This window comes from Mixophyes fleayi, chromosome 2 (genome assembly GCF_038048845.1).
Source record: "Mixophyes fleayi isolate aMixFle1 chromosome 2, aMixFle1.hap1, whole genome shotgun sequence".
Taxonomy (NCBI): Eukaryota; Metazoa; Chordata; class Amphibia; order Anura; family Limnodynastidae; genus Mixophyes; species Mixophyes fleayi.
Genome location: NC_134403.1, coordinates 346,901,357 through 346,915,795, shown reverse-complemented (window position 1 = coordinate 346,915,795; position 14,439 = coordinate 346,901,357). Strand labels below are relative to the sequence as shown.

The 14,439-nt window shown below is 38.6% G+C and overlaps 1 protein-coding gene across 1 annotated transcript in view; it reads left to right on the top strand.

Moving 5' to 3' along the window:
* Positions 1-792: 792 nt before the first annotated feature.
* The window catches only part of NRIP1 (nuclear receptor interacting protein 1), a 53,597-nt gene continuing 39,950 nt past the window's right edge, over positions 793-14,439 (top strand). Inside the window, exon 1 of the mRNA XM_075197101.1 lies at positions 793-1,131. The gene's annotated coding sequence lies outside the window, so the exon portion shown is untranslated. The remainder of the gene's footprint in view (positions 1,132-14,439) is intronic.

The window sequence follows — 14,439 nt, the reverse complement described above, 5'->3', positions numbered from 1 at the left end:
TAATCCCAATCATGTAAACATGACATGATGGGGATTGTAGTGCTCCAAAGCCTACTGAAAGTATGTTGCAGATACAGGGGCTTATGCAGAGTTGGTTGCAAAATGGGAGTAAATTACTCTTAAAAATAGGATATTTACACCCATATGCAGAGCCATACGTATCTCGAGAGGTGTCCGCCACTGCATCAGAAGCACATGCGCCTGGCGACAAGTCGTCAGTGAGTATTTGCACCTACCCTATAGCAGGTGCAAAAGATCCACCTCCTAACAGCCGTATATGCGTGGTTCTACATTTGCGTAAACACACCTTAACTGTACTTGGCCAATGTTAGAACGCCCTTTTTCCCCGTCTCCTGCTTCTCCAGACGCAAGCGCCAGTATCACGCAATCTGTATACTGGGTTTGCACAAGAGACATTAGGCATACCGATGTACGCCCCAAAATATTTTATATATATTTATAATATTAGCTCGTCAACAGGAATTATTTTATGTTGGCAACTATGTAATGATGCTATATAAATATAAATATATATATATATATATATATATACTGTGTATAAAAATTAAGTATATGTTTCTTCACACTCGCAATATACGTAATATCTTATATTATAACTTGCACAAGACTGGTAATATAGAAGAACAGCTATACAGGCTCTCCTGCCTTTTATTGTAATTACTTATGAGATGATAGAGCCGGTAGGGTTTTGTTTTTCTGCAGCTATTTCTAGCACTGATTGTCCCTCAGCTACATGACTGCAGACCCCTGTGGCACCAGCTGAGTGACAGAAGTTAGGAGGTGTTGTTCAGCTGCATTGGATCCAGTGACAGCAGTGCTGGCTGCGTGGGTGGAAGGGTTAAGGAACCTGACTAAGTAGATGAATGGCACACAAGTGGGAGGGCCTGTGTGCAGTGCCGGGTTAGGTGGAGGAGGATTAGTGCTGCGGGGAGGCTGTGACACTCAGACATTGCTGCAGAGCCCGGAACCACAGAGACAGAGGCAGGAGGATAGCTGGCTGCTGCTCCCATACACACTGCCCGTCTGAGCTGTGGGATTTGGGGGGGACAATGTGGAGGCTTTGTTGGCGTCTTGGAGATGTGGAGACTCGCTCTGTGCTTCCCAGCAGGGGTAAGTTGTGCTTTAGCATTGTTGGAAAGAAATGGCCACGACTGTGGTGCTTCAGATCCAGCCCCAATGTCTGACTCAGCCAGGCTGGGGAGGAGGAGGGAGACTGGAGGGGAGGAAATCATGTATCAAGAAGCGCATCATGATTAATATACCCTGGCTGGGTCTGTGCGTCCAGGAACGTGGATCCATTTGCAAAGTTTGCAGCATTGTGTTGGTTAGAATGAGATGTGTGTGTTTGTATGTGTATATGTGTGTGTATTGTAGTAGTGTATATGTGTGTGTATTGTAGTAGTGTATATGTGTGTGTGTCTGTATATGTGTGTGTGTCTGTATATGTGTGTGTGCATTGTAGTGTATATGTGTGTGTGCATTGTAGTGTATATGTGTGTGCATTGTAGTGCAGACTTTGCAGCCTAGATGCCCCCTCGTGTGAGGAGGATGTCTGGTTTTGTGATTAGACCTCTGGCTCAGGGTCTCATGGAAATGAGGTAATGCTGTACCTTGGGAATCTGGCACAGTGACATTACAGGGGAGGATACACACCCAGGGGCCATGTTCCCAGCCCCCTGAATAGAGCAGACGGGGTGGGGGGGTTAAGGAGAAAATAAGTCCATAATAGTTTACTTACAGGAACAGAGGGTTAGTAATTACCCTGGGGTACATGGCACCCACCTTAGGTGTCCCAGAGAAACATTTGACTCATCAGGGTGGAGAAATAAAATTATATAATGTATTGTACTATTTAATATGGCAGTTTTTAATTTTTCTATGTGGTGATGCTTTTTAAAAAATAGTTTAAGGAAAACATATTAGACTAACTTGATCCATTGGTGGAGAATCTGCAAACTGTCACCGCTCACTTTAATTTTGGTGCGGGAGACATGGGTGACAAAGTGCAAGCTCTGTGGGCCAGGGAGATGGTGCTTTAAAAGGTCTGTGCCACTCAAGTTTTGGTTTGTTGCATTTGGCGGTAACAATCTCTTGAGTGGGGTGCAGGGGTTACATAGTACTGAACAACCTCAAAGTCATGACTAGATTTTGTACAGGAGGGAAAATGACTGTTTCAGTGACTCATGCTGAGTGGCCAATAACTGGCACGTCTCCCAAGTTATGGTTGTAATCATCACACAAGTGTGGTTTATTTTAACCACAGCTGGCTCCCCCTGCATTGTTTTGACCTTATATTGCAATTTAAGATGTCACATCATGCAACACAAATGTAGGAGACAGAATGATTGTTTCACATTGCTTTGGAACAAATTGTAATCTTTCTGTGCCAAAAAGGTTAAAAAAAAAAAATAACTTTGTATATATTTTTCAGATTGTACCAGAGAGAAATATCTATTGTTCTATATTTATTTAGTGTTGGCATCTACTATGTCGTCATTTTGCTGCATTGGTTAATTTTATTTTTTAAATTATTAATTGTGTTTAAATTCTGTATTTGTGCTCATTCTTGAATTTCAGCATATGATTTTTGTTTCAACATTCTATTTTCCCCCTAAAAGTTTGTACATTGTATTTAACTACTCTGACCAGTGTGACTTGCTGCGTATGATGTAGTGTGGTATAGATTAGTGAGATCATAGCCTTCTGAATGAATAATTATGCGTTTGTGTTAACCCCATTGATTATTAATATATTTTTATTTATTTTTACATTACTATACCTGTCACAGTAGTCTGTAGGCATATCATGTTTTACTAAAACTATTGCTAGTAGAAATGTGTGTTAACCAGTAATCGTATTAAAATGTACATTTCTATCAAAAACTGCTGTACTTGTATATTAGAACTGCATAACTTTATTAAAATACTTCCTGTAGCAGAGATGGGCAACTTGATAATGTTCAGCTGTTGTGGAACTACAAGTCCCAGCAGTGCCCTGCCAGATAGTGGAGCGTGCATCGGGCTGTCTATATTTGGTCTATTGTGATGTGGTTTATATAGCTGTTTTTGTTCATACATAACTGGTTTTAATAATCCGACAGTAGTATAAATCCTCTGGTGTTTTCATTCTATGTATAAAACCATTACCCTGGTGTAGAACATGATGCCATCATTGGATTGCTATTGCGTATTGGTCAATATTTGTCACCCTCGAAATAGCAGCCCACAAAGTGATGGACAGCTTGATTTGTGTTTCCTCAGCAGTCATGTTGACGCTGTCAGGGCGATGTTCTGTTCATTTGCCTGAAAGTACGTGTGAAAAATCATGAACGTTTTTTCTTTTTGTTTTTTTTACATTTGTTTAAATGGAAATAAATGTGTATAGTATTGTCCGTGATCTGTGCCATAATGTTGACCTTTGTAAAAGAAGATTACAACTCATAGGCTAATGTTTATTTTAAAGTGGTGGTACATCAATTACCTAATGCTATTTTATGCCTTTGCCATGGTATTAGGGTGGTATACTTTTTAAGATTGGAGCTACAGAGGTAGTTTTCAGGTGGGGTAGTGCAAGCTTGATAACCTGTTTTTTGTAAAGAAAAAACCACAACAAAAATGGGCATTTATAATAATTAATGTCTTTTTTCTTTTAATAGAACAAGTCTTGAAATGTTCTGGTATCGTAGAAGAAATTCGCCCCTCTGCTTAGTAAGAAAGAAATGGCTGTATACTTTTTATACTTTGATTTAACTAGTAGCTGGGAGCTCAGCGTCTGTCTGGCCTGTACTTTATAAATCACATAGAGATTTTGGTCGGCTTCTGTGCAAATGTGGTCAATCTTCATAATGTTTTATATGAGATTTGTATGTTATGAGTCCTTCGGGCCCTAGATTTAGATATATCTACACACCCTGGAATGTTGATCCATTCTGTGAAAGGCAAATAGCCAAAGCCAAATATTGTTTAAAAGCTCCTAATTTTGTGGTTGAATTGGGGAATTTGTGACTTCTTATGATTTGTAAAAAAAATGCATGTACAGAAAAAAGAGCTGAGCATAAAATAAATGGGTATAAATGCCCTATATTGGGAAAAAAAAAAGTGCATTGGCCATGTGCTTGTTTTTTTTTATATAAATGTCCCCCAAATAACATTTTTTTTTTTTCCCAATAGTCAGGATTTGGGTTCCTCCATTGTCAAGCCCTACACTTATTACTTCTGAGTCACATGGGGTACAGATACGATTTACTGCACTCCCTATTGAATGCAACTGTTGCAGTTTTACTTTGCAAAGTAGTTTAGGGGTGTGTGTGTGTGATTCCACACTTATAGTAACCTTGATGCAGTATGATATGTATTTGCAGCTGAATACAGCTTATTGCACAGTGTCATCATCCATTTCAGACTTAAAAAGGCTGCCAGTAGTGTTCTCAGTGTCTCTATACATTGGCTCTCTACTGTGCTGTGGAAAAACCACCCACATGATTACAACCTTATCTCCGATATCTGCAGCCCTGACAAGCTCATGAAACTAGATCATATATGAACGTCTTAACATTACTGCTACTGGCTCTTTTGCGTTAACCATTTGTATTTCATAAAAAAATTGTTTCCATTTAACCTACCCATTTCTTAAAAATGAGTTTAAAATATTTGCATTAAAATCAGCTTGCCATATATAATTCACGTACTGTATGACCATCTTAAGTAAATTACAAGATAGTGTTGTTGCACCTTCAGATTTATATAGCCATATTTTAGTTTTCCTATGGGTAATGGGGGACAAATGCAGATTTTAAGAGCTAGTTTGAGCTTTCATTTACCCAAGGACAGGCTTTATCTAATTACAATTGTCTCTTATAAATGCACGTTCTTATTAATAAACATTTTATGTATCGTGTCTCTTCCTATATAACATTTTATAAGTCCAGCTATATAGAAATAGTCTGTGTATATTCCTTTTGAATAAGTCTAGATTTTGTGGGGTTTTTATTTAAAAGACAATTTTTTATTTTTTGGGGTGGCCAAAATACATTCAATTGATCTATTTTGCTAATATAACCCCCTGTTTATATCTCACAGTTGTTTAGATACACCCTGTATCCAACTAAATGTACCCAACATGTATTGACTCCAGCCTATTTTTAATAAGTAAGCTGCTGGATGTGTACAGTCCTCTGTCTAAGACGGCTGTGCCATTTGGCTGACATCACCTAGATTATGTCAGCTTTGTGACATGCTGATGGACTTCAGGGTATCTCAGCCTATGGTACATATAGTATAGTAGGGCAGGGACTGATGTGAATGAGTTCTCTGTACAGCGCTGCGGAATTAGTGGCGCTATATAAGTAAGTGATGATGATGGGTATCTGAGACAGATTGAACTCATTACGTAAGGCTAATTAATTTAAACTGAAAATAACAGTTTATCATATTAGTAAAGAATATAACTTCTACAAAACAAATTAAACTGAGTATTTTTAATAAGAGATATAAAGGGTCGCTTGCTATATTTTTATGCTCATTGGGGACACTAAGGATGAATGAACACACTTTGTCGAGATCCCTTCTATAAGGACGTTGTATCTTCACCCTGATCACTGGTATGTACTGAGAGACGTATCTTCTGACAGGACAATGTTCCCTATTTTTTGGTTTTGTTTAGCTGCTTTGTGGTACGGGTGAACTCGCCTTAAACCAATGAATCGCAAGAACAGAAAACGCACTCTGTACAGGTAAAAGGCTTTTGTTGCTTGGGCGTGGCAGTGCATTTTGGAAACTACCTGCTATAATATCTAAATAATAATGCTAAATCATAATTTCTAATTGTCTCCAAGAGCAGTTTACGTACTGCATCCAAACGTGATCGATTTTGTCTTGCGGTGTCACATGTGTTTTCTGAATGCCAGTTGCCAACCAGTCTTAGGTTCACCGTACAGATGTTACAAAGCGAGGGTTAAAAGGTGACGTCACCCGCCCATTTTTTTTCTTTTTATAACAAACCAATGCACCCACCAAATACAGGAACGGCGAGTTCTGATTCTTCGTCTGTCGCTGAATTATATAAACCTGAAGATGGCGCATTTACTGTACCAATCCTTACTCCATCTATGACACGACTGTGTCTCCATCCATTACTATTTATCTAAGCACCGTTATCAGAGAGAGCGGATCTCTCCGTGAGTCCATGTCTATAAGTCCCTTGTGGAAGGGAAAACTACTGTACTGTAAATGGCAGCCAGACAATTTTATAATAATTTTTTTTTTTTTGTGTGTGGTGGGGGGGGGGGGGGGGGGGGGGTGACAATATTTTCAATGCACCAGTTTGGTTGGGTCATTTTCAAGCACTTTTACATTTCAAATTTATATTCAAAAACGTTAAATAAAATTAAAAATGTATAGGAGCGTTGAGGTGTCTTGGAACACGAAAGGACTTTATCTGGCACTATTAAGACAACACTTGCTTACGACAAATGCATGTTTAGAACTGTGCAATTCATATAAAAAAATTATGAAACCTGTAACTGAAATATTTACTCATAAATATATTGGAATGAAAGTGCTTAAACGCCCATCGGTCTTGTTGTTTTTGTATCATAATTTGGTTTAATTGATTTAACTTTCCCAGTCACAGCGCTAGTCAGTAAAATAGTTATAGGAACCTATTCCCATAGGTAAACCGAGGGGAGGGGGGGGGGGGGGTTCCTAGTGCCTGGAAACCCCCCTCCAAGCCTAGGGAACTATATAATGGAGGTAGCTGGACCCTGCCCCCGCTTCACACGACTCTGCTTGAAAAGGGAGAGCTGCGTGCACCTAACAGTAGTGCACGCAGCATTGCCCATGTATATTATGGGGATAGGAAGAGTTGGAGAGCAGCCAAGCACTGTCTAAAATTATAGCCACGCCCCCATGCATGTTTACCACGCCCACTGGCGGCGGGGCGTGGAAACCCCCCTCTACAAATCCTGCGTTTGCCCCTGTATTCCTACTTACACTGTTACATTGGATGGATCAGGAGAATGAATTATGGGAAAAATGTGATTTATTTATCCCCCCCCCCCCCATGAGTGTGTGAATATCAGGCTTTGGTAACTAGTTACTTTCCAGGTGCTGTGCATCCAAATATCACAAAGGCTGCCAGGGCATGCTGGGTCCTGTAGTTCAACAACAGCTGGTGAGCCTTGTATTGCTTACCTGTAATTGCTTTTATTATGATGTTTTCTTGGCACCCCCCTGTATTTGCTCTCTTCTATAGATGTCGTCATTGCACCAAATGCTGATCTTTAAAAATTGTGCATAGCCTTGTATATTATTACTTATATTTAAATTAATAGATGCTTTCTAGGTGTAGCTTTAATACACATATTTACTTTCTGCTGCTCCAGTTTGAAAGTAATACTCACGTTGGAAGTGTGTGTGTGTTACTGGGCAGGGGCTAGGTGGGCCTCTTTCCTGGGGTTGAGGACCTTACCTTACTTTTGGCGCTAGCGCCCCCTGTGTGTTATGTTGGAAACTGCAGAATGCTGGAGGACTTGAGCATTGGGGAAACATACACTGGAGAGTGTGCAATGAAGATGACGCCTGATATTTGCAGCTGCCACATTTTATAACACACATATACGATTATAATGTTTTCTTGGTGCTTGAGTCCTCCAGCCTTCTGTAATGAGTAGAGGTCCTATTATCTTGAAATGAGAAAACTGTAGAATTGCGTGACTAGAAGTCTACCATAAAATCTCCCCATAGTTCCTTATGAGGTAAAACTGTTCTAGAAACCTAGGGGTATATTTACTAAACTGTGGGTTTGAAAAAGCGGAGATGTTGCCTATAGCAACCAATCAGATTCTAGCTGTCATTTTGTAGAATGCATTAAATAAATGAAAGTTAGAATCTGATTGGTTGCTATAGGCAACAGTCTCGCTTGTCCTGTTAATTCTGGTGTATCGGGAGTCTAAATCATAGGAAAATAAGAGTTGATGGATTACACCCCCTCATCTCAATATTTATTGCGACAGGTCAGCAGCTCATATTAATCATGCTGTCACCCTGCTGCATCCCCCATAATGCTTAGTATGTTAAAAACAAGTAGATTGTTGCAAATTGCCCACCACTGGCCTGTACTCTGTTTAGCAAAGATCTTTTTGTTTTATTCAGCAGTACAAAAGCTACCATCCAGTTAACCTGCACCGCTGCCATTTATTATCTTTTGGTTTGTGAGTCACACAGTGATTAGTACATATATGCAGCGCTAAGCATTTTGCACTTGTCTAAAAATGATCTTCAGTGCTAAATAGAGATTTGTGTTCTTGGCAACCAGAAACAGCTTAGTGCTTTTTTACATAATATCCCTCGTCCTCAGGGGTCCCAACATTCAGTTTGAGTAGGGAAAATACTGTACTACTTTTATAGGACATATTGAATCGCTACTTATTCTAAAAATATAAAAAAAGGAAGTATGCACACAGCATGCATGAGAAATAGGTCAGTGCCATGTTCTAAAATTGTAAATGCAATGTTAATATGAGAAACCATCATCCTATTTTAAATGTGCTTTTGAAGTATTAGAAGCTGAAAAGCGCATTTAACAGTGTACGTGTGTGAATGAGCTACCAAACAAGGCTATGACCATGGTTAAGAGATGCTGTCTTCATAATGTTATTATTCTGTAAATACAAGCAAGCTTTAAATGGCTTTTACTGCTAATTTGAACGGCTCACAGCTCTGTTTCATTGGAATCTATGAGGATTATTTAATAAAATGTGTACAAATGTGCTGTACCCCATAACAGCCAATCAGATGTCGGCTTTAATTTTGTGATAGGAATTCATAGCTCTATCTGATTGGTTGCCTGGGAGATGTATGCACACCATACTGCGCTAATTATTTTCACTACACAATAAAATCCGACAATGTTTTACTTATTTACAGAAAAACATAACATTATCCCATCTTATAAATCTGGATAAAAGTAAGTTGCTTGACCTTCATGCTATACTTCATGCTTTTGCATCTCATAGCTCAGTTTTTTCACAAATTTCCGGTGATTTGATAGGTTTTTGTTGTTTGTTTGTTTTTTTTTGTGCTATTCGTGTTAAAATCACTAATGTTTGGTATGAAACACAGGCGTATTCATTTCTAGAATATTCAGGGAAATGTAAGTTAGATACACCCTCTAACAGAATTTATCTAACTGATGTTAACATTTAGGATACATTTATGTTTATAAAAATGTCACTTTTTGTGTTTTGGTTTATTTTGTACATATGAAGGAGCAAAATGCTGAAGTAAGATCTAATATTTTGTATTTTTATGAGACCACTGCCTACCACTACCTACCTCACAAACAAATATGTACAGGTTTCAGGAGCGGTTACCTGAAAGAATTTTTTTATTTATTTATACTGATAAATTAGCAGCAGCTTGCAGGGAGGTAAATGGTGCAAAGTCAGATATCTGTTCTTGTCAGTGTGTGGGAATTTTCACACATGCATTTGAGAATGTTACAGTTTACTCTGTGAAAATTGCATTAACATTTTCTTAGATGTGTTTTTGTTTCTTGTTTCGTTGCCATTTGTTTCAAAACGGGTTCAGACCACTGTAGTATAATTGCAAGGACACAATACATAGTTGCCAACGCTCCCAAAGGTCAAATTTTTGTCTCTGGTACATGAGGAAAATATAGTTTTAGGTTAACTAGTTGGGGTCAGGAAGGCACCTTTTGAGAGTTGCTTAAAAAAATAAATAAAAAGCCCTTAATATTTGAGATTCCTGTTTTTTATTTTAACACAGGAAAAAGCCTGTTTGGCGCTGTCTTCTGTTGTAACCAAAAAAAGCCTGAAATCTGATTCGTCTGTGGTTTTGAAAGAGCCTGCGTTAGTGCACATCGGCTCAGATACTTCACCATTCTGCGTTCCACTCCAGCACGGTTGTATTTGTAGGGCGTGGAAAGTCGCTATATTAATATGGCCTGGGATGCATCATCATCATAATCATCACCATTTATTTATATAGCGCCACTAATTCCGCAGCGCTGTACAGAGAACTCGCTCACATCAGTCCTTGCCCCATTGGAGCTTACAGTCTAAATTCCCTAACACACAGACAGACACACACTAGGGTCAATTTGTTAGCAGCCAATTAACCTACCAGTATGATGCAGCTGGTGGACCAGCTAAGCCAATCTGGCGCTAGTATAGCGAGTGTGACGAGAGATAAATTCGGCATGGAGAAGAAATTAAACCATTAAGGGAGTTAGAGATAGAGGTTGACTAGGAAATATAAGAGACATTGACAAGATAGTGACTAGAGGGAAGAGCAGTTAAGTTGGGGTGAGGACTCAGAAGAGGAATCCTCTACCGCAATACTCTCCCCTTTGGCTTCAATGACTAATACCAGCTTCAGCGTTAGCCATCAGGTACAAGTTCTGAAAATTATCTATAGGGACTGCTTTGGACTGCGAAGAAAAAGTCAACGCAGCAAATATCTACAATATCTGCTGCGAGGCCTATTAATCAATTTCAACTTTACTTTAAAATGCGGCTGTGTTTTGGGAGATTTTGCTGTAAAAGATTAATAAATCGGCTCATATGTATCTTATAGTTTGTATCCTGTCATAATTTAAAATATTATTAGAGGTTTTGTTCACACTAGTTCTGACAACAAGCAGGATACTTTGGGAATTGTTGGTGTGGTTTAAGGTGGGCACACCGTTAGCTGGATAAGGCACACTAGTTATCTGCACATTGTGAAGACACTTTTGTTTCGTGAGAATGCTGCTTAGTGATTTTTCTAGGAAGCTGTAAAATCCACTAAGACGGTAATTGCTATTGAATTGATAAACTGTATATATTGGGATCACCTCACAAATCAGCTTCCGCCACTGGTCAGGGAAAACAGGTGCGGGAAATGATGTCATGGCAAGACCAAGCGTTCCTGAGCATGGTCTTACGGTGAGCTTAGGATTGGATGAAATAACGCAGCATAACACATCAATGCTAGTAGGAGAAAGTGGATTGAAAACACCTGAGCAAATGTATGGAAACCAGCACACACATGGGAAGATTATAAAAAAACTGGTGCTGGTAGCAACCAATCAGATGTCATTTTTAAACATATGTAAATGAGAACTAGAATTTGATTGGTTGCTGTGGGCAACACTGCCCTCTTTTGATTCTTTTTGTGCTATTTTTCATAAATTGTTCCCCTTGGGATTTTTAAAGAACTAAAAAGTGGAGTGACCTATAAACAATATTATCTAGCTGGAAGATAATTTAAGCCGTAGTATTATGAGCTTCATCACAGTTTATCTGTGTATATCTGGCAAATTAGGCATATACTAAGCACTGCTACATATAGAGCCAGAACACAATATACACTTGTAAAGCATAGACCCAGAGTCACAACGGTGGCATTGGTTAAAAACCAGTGTTTATAATCTTACGCATGTTGTAATATAAAGCTCTTGACAGTGTATTTCGAAAAATGTTTAGGACAAATTAAGTCAAAAGGACAAAAGTTGTCATAAACGCGGGAGAGACTTGTGTTGTACCAGATTTAGCTTCAACGTTTGTCGTTATGATGTTATCAGCTCTCTGGCTGTTGGACATAGTTTATTGTGTGCAGAGATAATAATTATACTCCTGTGCCAAGAATTGGTATTGCTTACAAACTGACTGATGACTGGTCACCCTGAGAATACCATCCATACAACAGAAAGGACCCAAGTTTCATGCAAAGAATTTGTTCCAGAGTGATTACTGTTTTAGTGATTTACCTTTTTGTTTGTCACTTTCGTTTATTTGTTTTTTTTTATTGCAGTAAACTTATACTGAACCTGGACTGTCTTCACACTGCAATTCTTGCACTTTACCAGATTTCCCCTTTTTTTTTTTTTTTTTGAATGTCTAAGGTTAAACATGATTTATACCTCGAGGTAAACAAAACGTACTTGCAATTGACCTTGATCTTCTGATCTGAGCTTGGTTTGCGTGCAAGCTGCATAGAGTGACAAAGGGTTAGACAACCTGTGGATTACCAGCTGCTGTTGGCCTACAATTAGCCACACACTGTAGGAGTCTAGGGCGAAGCAGTTGTTTGAAGTCCTCTGCCCAAAACTAAAACTCTTCTTGGGTAAAGTTGAATAAGTTTTTTTTATTTAAATAAATTAAATTGTACTTGCAATAGATGAGCCATTGACTGGATCTGTCCATAGTCCCCCAATGGCTGTAGCGGACCAACACCTGGGGGTAAATGTATCAAGCTGAGAGTTTTCCGGCGGGTTTGAAAAGTGGAAATGTTGCCTAAAGCAACCAATCAGATTCTAGCTTTCATTTTGTAGAATGTACTAAATAAATGGCAGCTAGAATCTGATTGGTTTTTCAAACACGCCAGAAATCTCTCAGCTTGATACATTTACCCCCAGGTGTTGTGGGAGAGGGGCATCGACCTTTCCATTCTAGAGAGGTGATTCACTATCTGTTTGGTCAAGCAATAAGAGGAAGGACCCTGCTACAGCTATCGGGGACCCCGGCGGATCCAGCATACACTGGGTCTATGGTAAGTGCAATTCTTTCTCTTTTGTTTTTTGTTTTTTCGTTTAAAATAAGTGTAGCATTTTTTTAGTCACCTTTCAAGTTTTTTTTAACAAGTTGTACCATCTTGTGCCATTGTATGGTAGACAATATACCCATCAGGAAATCTCAGCAGTTAAGAGTTAGCCCTATGAATGCAAGGATGTAGTGTATATTTTGCAGGCAAAGCATGGAACTACAACTCCCAGCATGCCCTGTCATTCTTTGAAAGCAGTGAACAAAGGGCAATGCACACTTTATAACTTGCTAAGTACTTGTTTTATTTATCAAGCAACACCATCAAGACATGATGGGAGTTGTAGTTACAGAACACCTGAAGAGCCGTTAGTTGTCTACCTCTAATCTACTGCTTTTAAGTTTTGTTTTGTTTTGTTTTTTTCTTCTGTTTCAAGAAGAAGAAAAACTTTTTTTTTTTTTTTTATATGGAGCATTTATAGAGAGATAATTTGTGGCTTTGTTCTTCTGAAATGTCATATATTGTTGTTACATCCGTTTTAGAATTAACTTTAATAACGACAGATTAATGATTAGTGAATGCCCTTTGACCTAAATGAGTTCAGAATTACATCATAGATATTACTGAATCATGTCCTTCATATTACAATGGCACATGTATGTATGTATGTATGTATGTATGTATGTATATAATTAGAACTGTGCATAGACAGCATGTACCATAGCATCCTTTATTTATTGGCTTCTAGGAACTGTTGGTGAAAGCATTTGCAGAAGTGTCTTGTTATTCTATACATCTGAACACACAAGCTATTTAGTTACTTGTTCTTTATATGGCGACGAGCGCTGTGCTTCAGACATGGGCGCTCGTTTCAGTCAGTTTGTGGGAATGGAGGCTCCTATCTTCCTTGTTTTTGTTTTTATTTGGGTTTTTTTGTCTTTTCTTGTAGTGTAATGAAGCTAGAAATATATTAAAGTCCTATGGATCAGGTTTAGGTTAAATAGCGACTAATTGAATGCAGAAAGTTATAGCCAATCTAGTGTATGTTTACATACTAAATAAAATGCTTAGGATACCGATCCTCTGTACACAGTGCAGCTAGCAGTGTTGTGGGTAGATCCATATATCAGTGCAGCTTAACCATTCACAAGGAAACAAATAGCGATGCTGGATCCTAGTGAATTGATTGGCTGTATTCTTGTATTGGTCCAACCTACAAAATGGCTGCCTCCACTCTGTTGCCGTCAATGTACTTTCCTTAAGTCCTTACAAAAACATTTATAAGTAAAGTTTAATTTCTCATTATTACTATATTTACACATAAAAGCTGTATATAGACACATATTTATGACAAATACTCTATTGGTTTTTGAGGGGGTTTTTTTGTTTTTGGTTTTGGTTTTTTTCCACAAGTGTGAGGGGAAAAAATAGGCTTGTTTATGAAAACGGTGCCCTCTAAAGCTGACAATGTTAGTCGTTTTAAGCTGAACAATACCCTTTGTCCTTAGCAGCACATAAGTACGTTTTGAGAGAAATCCCCTTAGCTAAACACCTGAATGGCTCAGGCTAAATTTAGAGCACAAACTTACGTGCACTTTAGCATGTGCTTTTAGTGTGCAGTCCTCCAAAAAGGATTAATACAATAGTATGACTAATGTAGTAACCGTTTTCAGAAAAACCAGACAGACCACATGTGCAGCTTGACGCATTTTTGGTACTTTATAGTGTTTGTTAAAAAAAAAAGATTGAATGAATCATTTACTAATATACATAATCTTGCACCACCTGTTGGCTCTTAGTGAAGTGATAAGCTGCATTCTTGTTGGTATTGGTTCAGCACACAAAATGGCTGCCTCCACTGGGCAGGACATGACTA